Consider the following 13,571-nt stretch of genomic DNA (forward strand, 5'->3'; position numbering starts at 1 on the left):
ACCGCAAAACCTGAAAAACCCTCCTGACCTGCTGGACATGAGAGTCCCAGTCATCCGAAAAAATCAGAATATCATCCAGATACACAATCATAAATTTATCCAAATAATCGCGGAAAATGTCATGCATAAAGGACTGGAAGACTGAAGGGGCATTTGAAAGACCAAAAGGCATCACCAAATACTCAAAATGGCCCTCGGGCGTATTAAATGCGGTTTTCCACTCATCCCCCTGCTTGATTCGCACCAAATTATACGCCCCACGGAGATCAATCTTAGAGAACCACTTGGCCCCCTTTATACGAGCAAACAAATCAGTAAGCAGTGGTAACGGATATTGATATTTAACCGTGATTTTATTCAAAAGTCGATAATCAATACACGGCCTCAAAGAGCCGTCTTTCTTAGACACAAAGAAAAAACCGGCTCCTAAGGGAGATGACGAAGGACGAATATGTCCCTTTTCCAAGGACTCCTTTATATATTCTCGCATAGCCGCGTGTTCAGGCACAGACAGATTAAATAAACGACCCTTAGGGTATTTACTACCCGGGATCAAGTCTATGGCACAATCGCACTCCCGGTGCGGAGGTAGTGAACCAACCTTGGGTTCTTCAAAAACGTCACGAAAGTCAGACAAAAATTCAGGAATCTCAGAGGGAATAGATGATGAAATGGAAACCAAAGGTACGTCCCCATGAGTTCCTTTACATCCCCAGCTTAACACAGACATAGCTCTCCAGTCGAGGACTGGGTTATGAGATTGCAGCCATGGCAATCCCAGCACCAAAACATCATGTAGATTATACAGCACCAGAAAGCGAATAACCTCCTGGTGATCCGGATTAACACGCATAGTCACTTGTGTCCAGTATTGTGGTTTATTACTAGCCAATGGGGTGGAGTCAATCCCTTTCAGAGGTATCGGAGCCTCCAATGGCTCCAAATCATACCCACAGCGTTTGGCAAAGGACCAATCCATAAGACTCAAAGCAGCGCCAGAGTCGACATAGGCGTCCGCGGTAATAGATGACAAAGAACAAATCAGGGTCACAGATAGAATAAACTTAGACTGTAAAGTGCTAATTGAAACAGACTTGTCAGGCTTCTTAGTACGCTTAAAGCATGCTGATATAACATGAGTTGAATCACCACAATAGAAGCACAACCCATTTTTTCGTCTAAAATTCTGCCGCTCGCTTCTGGACAGAATTCTATCACATTGCATATTTTCTGGCGTTTTCTCAGTAGACACCGCCAAATGGTGCACAGGTTTGCGCTCCCGCAGACGCCTATCGATCTGAATAGCCATCGTCATGGACTCATTCAGACTCGCAGGCACAGGGAACCCCACCATAACATCCTTAATGGCATCAGAGAGACCTTCTCTGAAAATCGCCGCCAGGGCGCACTCATTCCACTGAGTAAGCACAGACCATTTGCGGAATTTTTGGCAGTATATTTCAGCTTCATCTTGCCCCTGAGACAAGGACATCAAGGCCTTTTCCGCCTGAAGCTCTAAATGAGGTTCCTCATAAAGCAACCCCAAGGCCAGAAAAAACGCATCCACATTGAGCAACGCAGGATCCCCTGGTGCCAATGCAAAAGCCCAGTCCTGAGGGTCGCCCCGGAGCAAGGAAATTACAATCCTGACCTGCTGTGCAGGGTCTCCGGCAGAGCGAGACTTCAGGGACAAAAACAATTTGCAATTATTTTTAAAATTTTGAAAGTGAGATCTATTCCCCGAGAAGAATTCAGGCAAAGGAATTCTAGGCTCAGACATAGGTGCATGAACAACAAAATCTTGCAAATTTTGTACCTTTGTGGCGAGATTATTCAAACCTGTAGCTACACTCTGAAGATCCATTTGAAACAGGTGAACACAGAGCCATTCAAGGATTAGAAGGAGAGAAAGAGAGGAAGGCTGCAGCATAGGCAAACTAGCAAGTGATTCAATTAAGAGCACACTCAGAACTAGAGGGAAAAAAAAAAAAAAAATTGTAGCAGACTTCTTTTTTCTCTCCTTTCTCAGCCAGTAATTTAACCCTTTTTTGGGCCGGTCAAACTGTCATGATTCTCAATGGCGAGAGAACATAGCCCAGCATATATGAAACTAGCTCTTGGAAGATGGAAACTATACTGACCATGAACTAAACCTGCCGCACAACTAGAAGTGGCCGGGTAGCATGCCTACGTTTTTTATCCCTAGATGCCCAGCGCCAGCCGGAGAACTACCTAATCCTAGCAGAGGAAAAGACAGTCCTGGCTCACCTCTAGAGAAATTTTCCCAAAAGGCAGACAGAGGCCCCCACATATATTGGCGGTGATTTTAGATGAAATGACAAACGTAGTATGAAAATAGGTTTAGCAAAATCGAGGTCCGCTTACTAGATAGCATGAAGACAGAAAGGGCACTTTCATGGTCAGCAGAAAACCCTATCAAAACACCATCCAGAAATTACTTTAAGACTCTAGCATTAACTCATAACACCAGAGTGGCAATTTCCGCTCACAAGAGCTTTCCAGACACAGTAACGAAACAGCAGCTGTGAACAGGAACAAAATGCAAAAACACACAAGGACAAAAGTCCAACTTAGCTAGGAGTTGTCTAGTAGCAGGAACATGCACAGAAGGCTTCTGATTACATTGATGACCGGCATGAAACTGACAGAGGAGCAAGGTTATATAGCGACTCCCACATCCTGATAGGAGCAGGTGAACAGAGGGGATGATGCACACAAGTACAATTCCACAAGTGGCCACCGGGGGAGCCCAGAATCCAATTTCACAACAGGGACTGCATGGTTGGAGACCCAGGAAGACCCCACTTCTTACCCCGAGACATAAAAAAGCCAGGCTGGAGTTTGCCAAAACTTACCTGAAAAAGCCTAAAACGTTTTGGAAAAATGTTCTCTGGTCAGATGAGACAAAAGTAGAGCTTTTTGGGCAAAGGCATCAACATAGAGTTTACAGGAGAAAAAGAGAGGCATTCAAAGAAAAGAACACGGTCCCTACAGTCAAACATGGCGGAGGTTCCCTGATGTTTTGGAGTTACTTTGCTGCCTCTGGCACTGACCGTGTGCATGGCATTATGAAGTCTGAAGACTACCAACAAATTTTGCAGCATAATGTAGGGCCCAGTGTGAGAAAGCTGGGTCTCCCTCAGAGGTCATGGGTCTTCCAGCAGGACAATGACCCAAAACACACTTCAAAAATCATTAGAAAATGGTTTGAGCGAAAGCACTGGAGACTTCTAATGTGGCCAGCAATGAGTCCAGACCTGAATCCCATAGAACACCTGTGGAGAGATCTAAAAATGGCAGTTTGGAGAAGGCACCCTTCAAATATCAGGGACCTGGAGCAATTTGGCAGAGAAGAATGGTCTAAAATTCCAGCAGAGCATTGTAAGAAACTCATTGATGGTTACCGGAAGCGGTTGGTCGCAGTTATTTTGGGTAAAGGTTATGCAACCAAGTATTAGGCTGAGGGTGCCAATACTTTTGTCTGGCCCATTTTTGGAGTTTTGTGTGAAATGATCAATGTTTTGCTTTTTGCTTCTTTCTCTTTTGTGTTTTTTCATTTAAGACAAATTAAAGCAAAATAATAACACCAAAGAATTTGTGATTGCAATCATTTTCAGGAAGAAACTGAGTATTATCTGACAGAATTGCAGGGGTGTCAATACTTTTGGCCACAACTGTATGTAGTGTACTGTGAATGGTGCAATGCACTCACTTTTAGGCCGGAGGCCTCCGCTGCATCCACCTCCTTAGGTTCAGGATCAGCTGCACACACATCAGGGGATAACCAGTTCCTTAGATCAAGTTCAACTTAACTGGACAGTTATGATACAACAGTCTCTAACTTACAGCGTCAGGCACAGCACCCTCCATTTCCAGTTTCATCAACACACTACATTTCAAGCTTCTGCTCACGTCCAGCTTGGACTATACCTATGCTTCATCTTCCTGTCGACCTCAGGGATTTCCCGTCCGGCACCAAAGCACTCCCGAGATCCATTACATTTACCTCACATGTTTTCTTTTCTGGCTTCCTCTGTATGAAAGGGAATAAAGCACACTTCCTAGTGCCTAGTTCGGGCAGTAGGAATGTCCGCAGAACCTCATGCTGTCAGAACGCTATGTGCTCCATGTGCCTCCAGCCCACTGCCACTTGAACTTCCACTTGACACAAACCTCACATACTAACACTTTCTGACTAAAACCAGGAAGTGCTTCCCCTTTTTACTTAACCTTCACCCCCACGCTGGGCTGGTCCCATACATTTAACTGTATCCTATTCTGCACATTAATATGACCCACCACTGCCTATCTTGCTCTACTCTGGGTCCTAAATCCTAACCTAAGTACTAAATTATGTCAAAAAACAATACAACCGCAGGTTAAAATTCACACTACAATTGTTGTCTTCAGGGGAAGGTATATGACAATCTCTGTCACACCCTCACAGCAGGTAAATATACTAGGGTCAGGGAACTTAGATTAGTGATACTACTCTAGTGCTAAAATAAAAAAAATGCTGGAGCGGTGCTTTTAAAAAAAATAAGAAAAAACACGTTTCTAAAATGTGTAGTGTTGCGGTTCAGCCCTGTTCACATTACTGGAGCTGAACTGTAAAATTAGACACAAGGGATGGCAATGTTTGTAGGAGAATATAGCTATCGTTTTGAAATCCTGGAAAAGACTATGAGTGTAAGTAAACTACTGAAATATAGTATTCAATAATAAAAGTCTTAGTATAGACAGCAGTCTATTGAAATGGAATACAATGCCGTAGAATTTCTTGTTGAGATTTCAGTATTTATGGATCGGACATATCTTGCGGTCTGTATCCTGTAATTAATAGGGTGTGCATGGACAACTAGGTCTGTGCCTTACTTTTAAGGATACAGCAAAAGTGAGTCTATTCCTTTACCGTGCCCTGAATTTAATTAATTGCATTTAACTTAATTGTATTTCATCTAATGTATTCTGTACTTCTTCTAAGAGTGTATTAATGGGCAACTGCACAACATCACATTGTACGTAAGGGTACTGTCACACAGTACCATTTTGATCGCTACGACGGTACGATTCGTGACGTTCTAGCGATATCGTTACGATATCGCAGTGTCTGACACGCAGCAGCGATCAGGGATCCTGCTGAGAATCGTACGTCGTAGCAGATCGTGTGGAACTTTCTTTCGTCGCTTGATCACCCGCTGACATCGCTGGATCGTTGTGTGTGACAGTGATCCAGCGATGTCTTCGCTTGTAACCAGGGTAAACATCGGGTAACTAAGCGCAGGGCCGCGCTTAGTAACCCGATGTTTACCGTGGTTACCAGCGTAAACGTAAAAAAACAAACAGTACATACTTACATTCCGGTGTCTGTCCTCCAGCGTCTCAGCTTCTCTCCACTGTGTGAGCGTCTGCCGGCCGGAAAGCGAGCACAGCGGTGACGTCTGACGTCACCGCTGTGCTTGCCGGCTATGGCGCTTACACAGTGGAGACTAGAGAAGCAGAACGCCGGGGGACAGACACCGGAATGTAAGTATGTACTGTTTGTTTTTTTTACGTTTACGCTGGTAACCAGGGTAAACATCGGGTTACTAAGCGCGGCCCTGCGCTTAGTTACCCGATGTTTACCCTGGTTACCGGGGACTTCGGCATCGCTCCAGCGCCGTGATTGCAACGTGTGACCGCAGTCTACGACGCTGGAGCGATAATCATACGATCGCTGCGACGTCACGGATCGTGCCGTCGTAGCGATCAAAATGGTACTGTGTGACAGTACCCTTACTCTTCTTTGCTACAGCTTAGACATGTTGTATAAATTGCAGGACAGTATTTAAAAAAAAAAAAAAAAAAACATTTAAAAAAAATTGTTGTATTCCTAGTTCAAAAAAAGTCAATATTAATGTTTCTAAATAAAATTATACAAATGTACTAATATTCTCTGTATTAATTCCATATACCGTAAATATCTGTGCTGGCAATGTGAAGGACACACAGGTGCATGGCTTGTTACAGGTACAGCTTTGTCTTGGGTTTATCTCATGAGCAGGACAGAATTTTAATGGGAACCTGCCGGCAGATGTTTTCTATATAATCTGACAGCAGCGTGATGCAGGGACAGAGACCCCGATTCCAGCGACACATCTGAGCAGAGCTCAAATGCTGAGCTGTGTATCAGCCCACCCACAGCCTAGACCGGCAGCTGAGAAAAAGATGTGAATCAGTGGTGGGGGTAGGGTTATACCATGCGAATCAGTGGTGGGGGCAGGGTTATACCAAGAGATACGCAACCCATTGTCCTCTAGTGATAATCTTCTGCTGATAAAATACTAATTTTATGAAAACAGCAAAACACAACCCAGTAAGTGACACATTACTGGAATCAAAGTCTGCCCCTACATCATCTATTCTACATTATGCTCTCAGATCACATAGCAAAGCCTGTTGACAAATTCCCTTTTATTCATAGGAGCAAATAATAAATAGAGGAACAAGGTTCAAGTAAAGATCTTGAAAGCAATGAGTCTCTAGTCTTTTTTAATATGAATGAGTCGAAGAGGATTGTCTATCTCTGTAAAGTTCACATGGTGGAACCTCGAGAAATATGTTGTTGCTCATCAGTAAATGCGAAGTCACGTGTCCAGCAAGTAGAGGGTCGTATCTTCTAACAAGGATAAATGCATTCTAATATGTTTAAAATCAATGGTGTCATGTGAGTTTATGCTTTTAAAGGTAGATAGATATTAAAATCTAGTATCTCAGTAATTGCTGGCTTCTGGTATAATGCAATGATTGCTGGATTCACATATAAGCAGTAGACCTGTATCTATGGGTGGCCTTGGACATAAGGGTTCCTGCTGGGGGAGGGGGATTTACCCATGATTGCACTGAATAGTATGTATTTATATGCAGAATATAATAAAGTATGCATTTGTCAATGAGGAGCAGTGCTGTACTAGTGACAAGAGGATAACTTTTTTTATTGTTGGAATGTTGTAAATATACTTGAGCTTTGATCTATATTGTAGATGCACACATGGCTCTTTTTTCCACTAGGCAATGGGGGTCCAGCACTTAGGGAGGCAGATCGCAGAGGGAGGCACCAACTGCTACGAAAAGACCTCACAGCAAGAGATGGAGAAAGGTGACCTATACTGCTGATCGACCAAGTAACCTTCACCTGTCTTCACATTGCAGATAGTGAGGTGCATAGGTCACCTACCCACCACTGCTCAACAGTGGGAAGATAAGTGGACAATGACTGGTGGATCAGCAGTGCCTGACTGCCACTCCATTGAACAGCAAACCTAAAAAGCTTCAACTAATGTGTCCAAGTTGGAGGTTGGCATTCTATCGCAGGTGGCACAGATATCATTGTGTTGCCCTGCCTGTGCCGGGAGAAGGAGGAGGGTGACAAATTGGCTTGCCATGGTAGCGGGGACAGGTAAGATTTTTTTTAAATTCTTCGTAGCATCACTATGCATAATATCCCTGTACTTTAACATCACAGTGTATAATATAATAGTACAGTGACATACAGTGGGTATGGAAAGTATTCAGACCCCTTTACATTTTTCACTCTGTTTCATTGCAGCCATTTGGCAAATTCAAAAAAGTTCATTTTTTTCTCATTAATGTACACTCTGCACTCCATCTTGACTGAAAAAAAAACAAATGTAGAAATTTTTGCAAATTTATTAAAAAAAGAAAAACCGAAATATCACATGGTCATAAGTATTCAGACCCTTTGCTCAGACACTCATATTTAAGTCACATGCTGTCCATTTCCTTATAATCCTGCTCAAGATGGTTCTACTCCTTCATTGGAGTCCAGCTGTGTTTAATTAAACTGATAGGACTTGATTTGGAAAGGCACACACCTTACTATAAGACCTCACAGCTCACAGTGCATGTCAGACCAAATGAGAATTATGAGGTCAAAGGAAATGGCCAAGGAGCTCAGAGACAGAATTGTGGTAAGGCATAGATCTGGCCAAGGTTACAACAGAATTTCTGCAGAACTCAAGGTTCCTAAGAGCACAATGGCCTCCATAATCCTTAAATGGACGAAGTTTGGGACCACCAGAAGTCTTTCTAGACCTGGCCGTCCAGCCAAACTGAGCAATCGTGGGAGAAGAGCCTTGGTGAGAGAGATAAAGAAAAACCCCAAGATCACTGTGGCTGAGCTCTAGAGATGTAGTAGGGAGATGGGAGAAAGTTCCACAACGTCAACTATCACTGCAGCCCTCCACCAGTCGGGGCCTTTATGGCAGAGTGGCCCGGCGGAAGCCTCGTCAGTGCAAGACATACGAAAGCCTGCATAAACTTTGCTAAAAAAAAACACATGAAGGACTCCCAGACTATGAGAAATAAGATTCTCTGGTCTGATGAGATGAAGATAGACCTTTTTGGTGATAACTGTGATACAGTGGTATGTGTGGAGAAAACCAGGCACTGCTCATCACAATCTCAACAGTGAAACATGGTGGTAGCAGCAGCATGCTATGCAGGTGTTTTACAGCTGCAGTGTTAGGGGTCAAGTTCCCACCTCTGCACAGGGGGAATCTCGGGCAATCTCCGCTGCGGTCTCCCATTCTTCTCCTGCCGCAGTGGAGGCTGCTCAGCGGAGACGTCGGTCTCAGCATCTCGCTCAATCTGACTCTGTGAGGAGGATTACTGCTGCTCTTCCAGCTTCTGCTATTGTAGTCAGTGCTGGGCAGCGGTGAGCAGACGCTTTTGGGACTAAGTCTTGCTTTTCTCCTTCTGAGCATGCCCAGGGTAAGATCTCTCATTGGAGATCGAGGGTCACATGCTTGGATACTGCAGCAAAGCCCATTGGTCCTTCTTGGAAGGTCCTGCTCGGGCTGCAGCTATAAAAGGCTCGCATGGCCGCATGGCCATGCGCTAGTGTCTTTCTAAATTATGTGCTTTGCGCCAGTGTGGTCATGTGTGATTGTGTTCAGGGACTCGGCTGAAATAAGCCCCTAGAATGCTGGCACCTCCGGCGAGGAGTTTGTGTGTCTGAGTACATTCAGGGACCTGTCTGAAATAAGCCCCTAGAATGCTGGCACCTCCGGCGAGGAGTTCTGTGTGCATGCATGACCACTGACTGCTCTCTCTTGGGTAGTTAGCCTGTGCTCCTGTGAAGTTAACAGGGCACAGAGCTTTGCTTTCACGGCTGCTCTGTGAGTTAACCGAGCTAGCCAATACCGACATATAGTGCTGCCATTTGTCTAGCAGCAGATTCTCCTGCACGGTGGACCCCGGGCTGCGAACGCACCAATAACAATAAAAACTATTTTCCTTGGTGCGTTCCGCTAGCCCTAACATGCAGGGACAGGACGACTGGTTGCCATTGAAGGAAACATGAATGCGGCCAAGTACAGAGATATCCTGAATGAAAACCTCTTCCTGAGTGCTCTGGACCTCAGACTTGGCTGAAGATTCACCTTCCAACAAGACAATGACCCTAAGCACACAGCTAAAATAACAAAGAAGTGGCTTCAGAGCAACTCTGTAACCATCCTTGACTGGCCCAGCCAGAGCCCTGACCTAAACCCAATTGAGTACCTCTGGAGACCTAAAAATGGCTGTTCACCAACGTTCACCATCCAACCTGACAGAACTGGAGAGGATCTGCAAGAAAGAATGGCAGAGGATCCCCAAATCCAGGTGTGAAAAACTTGTTGCATCATTCCCAAGAAGACTCAGGCTATGTGCACACGTTGCGGATTTTGATGTGTTTCCGCAGTGTTTTTGGACCCTCGGAATTGCATCAAATCCGCAGTGTAGTGCACAAGCAATGCTAGTCAATGTGAAATTGAGAATTGTTGTGCACATGCTGCAGAAAAAAAATGCGCGGAATCGCAGCTTTTTTTTCCACAGCATGTCAATTCTTTTTGCGGATCTGCAGTGTTTCTGCACCCATTGACTTCCATTGTGTCAGGCCAATCCGCAACAAAACCACAGGTTTAAAAAAGATCTGCAGATTTGCTGTGAATGTGCCTGCGAAAAACGCTGCAGATCGGGAGGGGGAGAATGTGTGGGCGGAGTGTGGGCAGACACTGTGTGTGTGGGCGGAGACTGTGTGTATGCGGGGAAGATGTGCGGGGCTGTGTGCGGGTGTTTGTGTGTATCTGTATGTGTTTGCGAGGGTCTGCTGGGATGTGTGTATCTGTGTGTGCGTGGGTGTCCGGGGCTGTGTGTGTGCGGGGCTGTATGTGTGTGCGTGCGGGTCTGTGTGTAGGCAGGCATCGTCCGATGGGACTACTAGTCCCATCTGGCTATGCCTGCTACAGTAACAGGTAACAGGTACAGTAACAGGTAGCCGGATGATGGACATACAGTACATACAACATACAATATATACTCACCACACAGCTAATCCCCGAAGCCATCAATCACCTGTAAAAAAAAAAAAAATAATAATAAACCAACAATATACTCCCTGATCTTGCACATGCAGCGCCCCCACTGTCGCAGGGCCGAGGGGTACCCGGTACCGGGCCTCTGAGTCTCTGTTCTGGGGTTGTCACGGTGGCTAGACCCGGTCCGTGACCCTGCTGAGGGGCGCCCAAATAATAGGTGTGGATGGTGGTGGTAGTGCGGTGCAGTGCCGGTCGCAGTAAATAACGAGGACACCAGGTTGCAGTCTCTTTACCTCTTTACTGAAGGCTTCAGGGTCCTCAGTCCGGAATACGGTTAACCAGGCTGCGCAAGTCCGGCCGGTCCGATGGCACCTCCAGAGTTCCCTTTGCAGGTGGAAATCTGTGCCTACCTTCTAGCGCTTGTGTGTTGTGGTCCTCCCCTGCTGTGCTTACGGGATAGTCCCCACAACTGTTGTGTCTGTTTCTCGTGTTCCCTCACAACTGTATTATGATGTTCTTCTTTGTCCCCCAGATGATATGGCTAGGACGCACCCGTATGACGGGTAGGCTCGGAGCTCTTCCTGGACCCTAGTGTCGCCCTTCTCCTAGTATGCCCCCCATGTCTTCATAGGTGATTGGTGTGAGACAGCCCGCCTATAGCTGACTGTCCTGCCATAGGTTTGAAGTATTGCTTGGAGCCTGATACTTCCTCAGCGTTCCGGCCACCGGCTACGCGCCTCAGTAGGATGTTGCCTCAATCTTACAGCACAACTCCTACTGGTATTTCTCCTTGTTGCGTTGATCTCGTTTCTCACTCAGCACAATATACCTCGCTTCTTGTCCTTTCTTAGGGTACCGCCGCGATCAAGTGCAGGCGCGGTCCCGTAACGTTCTCTCTGGTTGCTAGGCCTCTGTCAGGATCCCACCCCTGACAGGGACCCCTCTGAATCTTCCCCCTACAACACGCTCTGCCACAAGGTGTTGCCTGGTTCCAACCCAGTCAGCTTTCTGATCTAACTTCCTATCCAACCCCCAGTTTTACCAGACTGTGAGGAGTGGCCTAATGCATAGTGCCCTTAGCTCCCCCTGGAGGCCAGACTGTGAAATGTATTGGTGTCTGTGATACCTGGTCAGATGAACTCCTTCAGTGCCATCAGACGTACCATAGCCCCCCTTAGCGTCGGAGCATCAGTACTGCAACGACCAGGACTCTGGGGCGCTGCACTCACCCTTTGGAATATATAACTGCAATCGATCACTTCCTATAACCATCAACAAGCTTCTTGAATTTTGGACCTCTTTTATTTTGCAATCTGCTCCAGGTCTCTCATATTTGAAAGGTGCCTTCTCCCAGCAGCATTTTTAAGATCTCTCCACAGGTGGTCAATGGAATTTAGATCTGGACTCATTGCTGACCACTTTATAACTCTTTAGCGCTTTCTGGATGCTTCTTGAAGTATGTTTGTAGTCATTGTCCTTCTGGAAGACCCATGACACAAACCCAGCTTTCTGACACCGAGCATTACAATGCGACCCAGAATCAAGTCAAGGCAACCAGTGCAAGAGGCAACAATACTAGCCCACAACATCTTTGAACGTCCACCATATTTGAATGTTGGTACTGTGTTCTTTTCTTTGTAGGCCTCATTCCTTTTTGGTAACCAGTAGAATAATGTGCTATTAACAAAAACCTCTATCTTGGCTTCATGTGTCCACAAGATGCTTTCCCAGAAGGATTTTGGCTTACTTACATATATTTTGATAAAATACAGTCTAGCTTTTTTATGTCTCTATGTCAGCAGTGGGGTCACTCCTGGGTTTCCTGCCATAGTTTTTAATTTTATTCAAGTGTCGATGGATAGTTTGCGCTGACACTGATGTACCCTGAACGTGGAGGACAGCTTGAATTTATTTGGATCTTGATTTATGTTGCTTATCCACCATCCCGAGTATCCTGCGCTGCAACCTTTCATCAATTTTTCTCTGCCACACACATCCAGGGAGATTAGTTACAGTGCCACGCGTTGTAAACTTCTTGATTATTTTGAGCACCATGGACAAAGGAACATCAAGATATCTGAAGATGGACTTTTGGTTCTCAAGTCCTAAGACAATTCTCTTCTGTATTTTTTGTGTTGTTCCAATGCACACAAAGGAAATAAACATGTGCATAACAAAACATGTGTAATTGCAATAATTTTCTGGGATAAATAATTCATTTCCTGGAACAATTTCAATGGTGCCAACACTTTCAGCCATGACTGTATGGTCATGTTGTGGTAGCATTATTTTTCTGTTGGATAGTGATATTATTGGTTAAATTGTTTTGATATTGTGAGTTTTGTTCAGTAACAGTGGAATGATAAAATTGGTTATTTGTTAACTGCATTACTATTATTTCGATGTATTCCTTACAAAATGGTCGTCGCTGAGTTTGATGAGATATTATATATTTTTTTTTTTTTGTCCTGAACCCCTGAAGATCATTTTTAAGCCACTGCTCCTCACTTAGCATCCTCAGTGACAGATATGTCTTTCCTTCAGTTTGTCACACTTCACACGTGAACCACTATGACAACCAGGAGCTTAATACATAGGCTGCACATACAATTTTTGACTGGAGGTTATGTGGCACTTTGGTGAAGGGAAGGAACTTTCACACTTTCTATTATAGGTTCTCTGTAGAAAGTATCTGTATCACTCTATTCACTGTAGGAAACTTTGGGAACATTGTATGACATTATTTTAAGGTTATTTTATGAATTCCATTTTATTGTGTGAGCTTTTGCACATACCTGTCATTTTCAACATTACTTTTTTTATGGCCTTTGGCTTGATCTGGGGCCAACATCATGGATGAAGGATCTGTAGGAAGATCAATTTTGAACAAGCCTAGATAGGTCCATCAGGGTCTTCTCTGCCTTTATCTTGATGGTATAAAGCCATCAGGTTGTTCATCTTCCTCTTTGTCTTGTTCCTACTTCTCTGACAATGATGTCTTTCTCCAGTGATTGCATTCTTTGTATGATGTGTCCAAAGCAGGCAAGTCGTAGCTTGGTGATCCTTGCTTTAAGTGACATGTCTGGCTTGATTTGTTCCTAAATTCATTAGTTTGTTTTCCTTTCCTCCATCTATAGTAGTGATAACATCCCTCTCTGATTTTTCTTTTGACTTGTTTGTTTATTGCCC

This window comes from Ranitomeya variabilis, chromosome 3 (genome assembly GCF_051348905.1).
Source record: "Ranitomeya variabilis isolate aRanVar5 chromosome 3, aRanVar5.hap1, whole genome shotgun sequence".
Lineage (NCBI taxonomy): Eukaryota > Metazoa > Chordata > Amphibia > Anura > Dendrobatidae > Ranitomeya > Ranitomeya variabilis.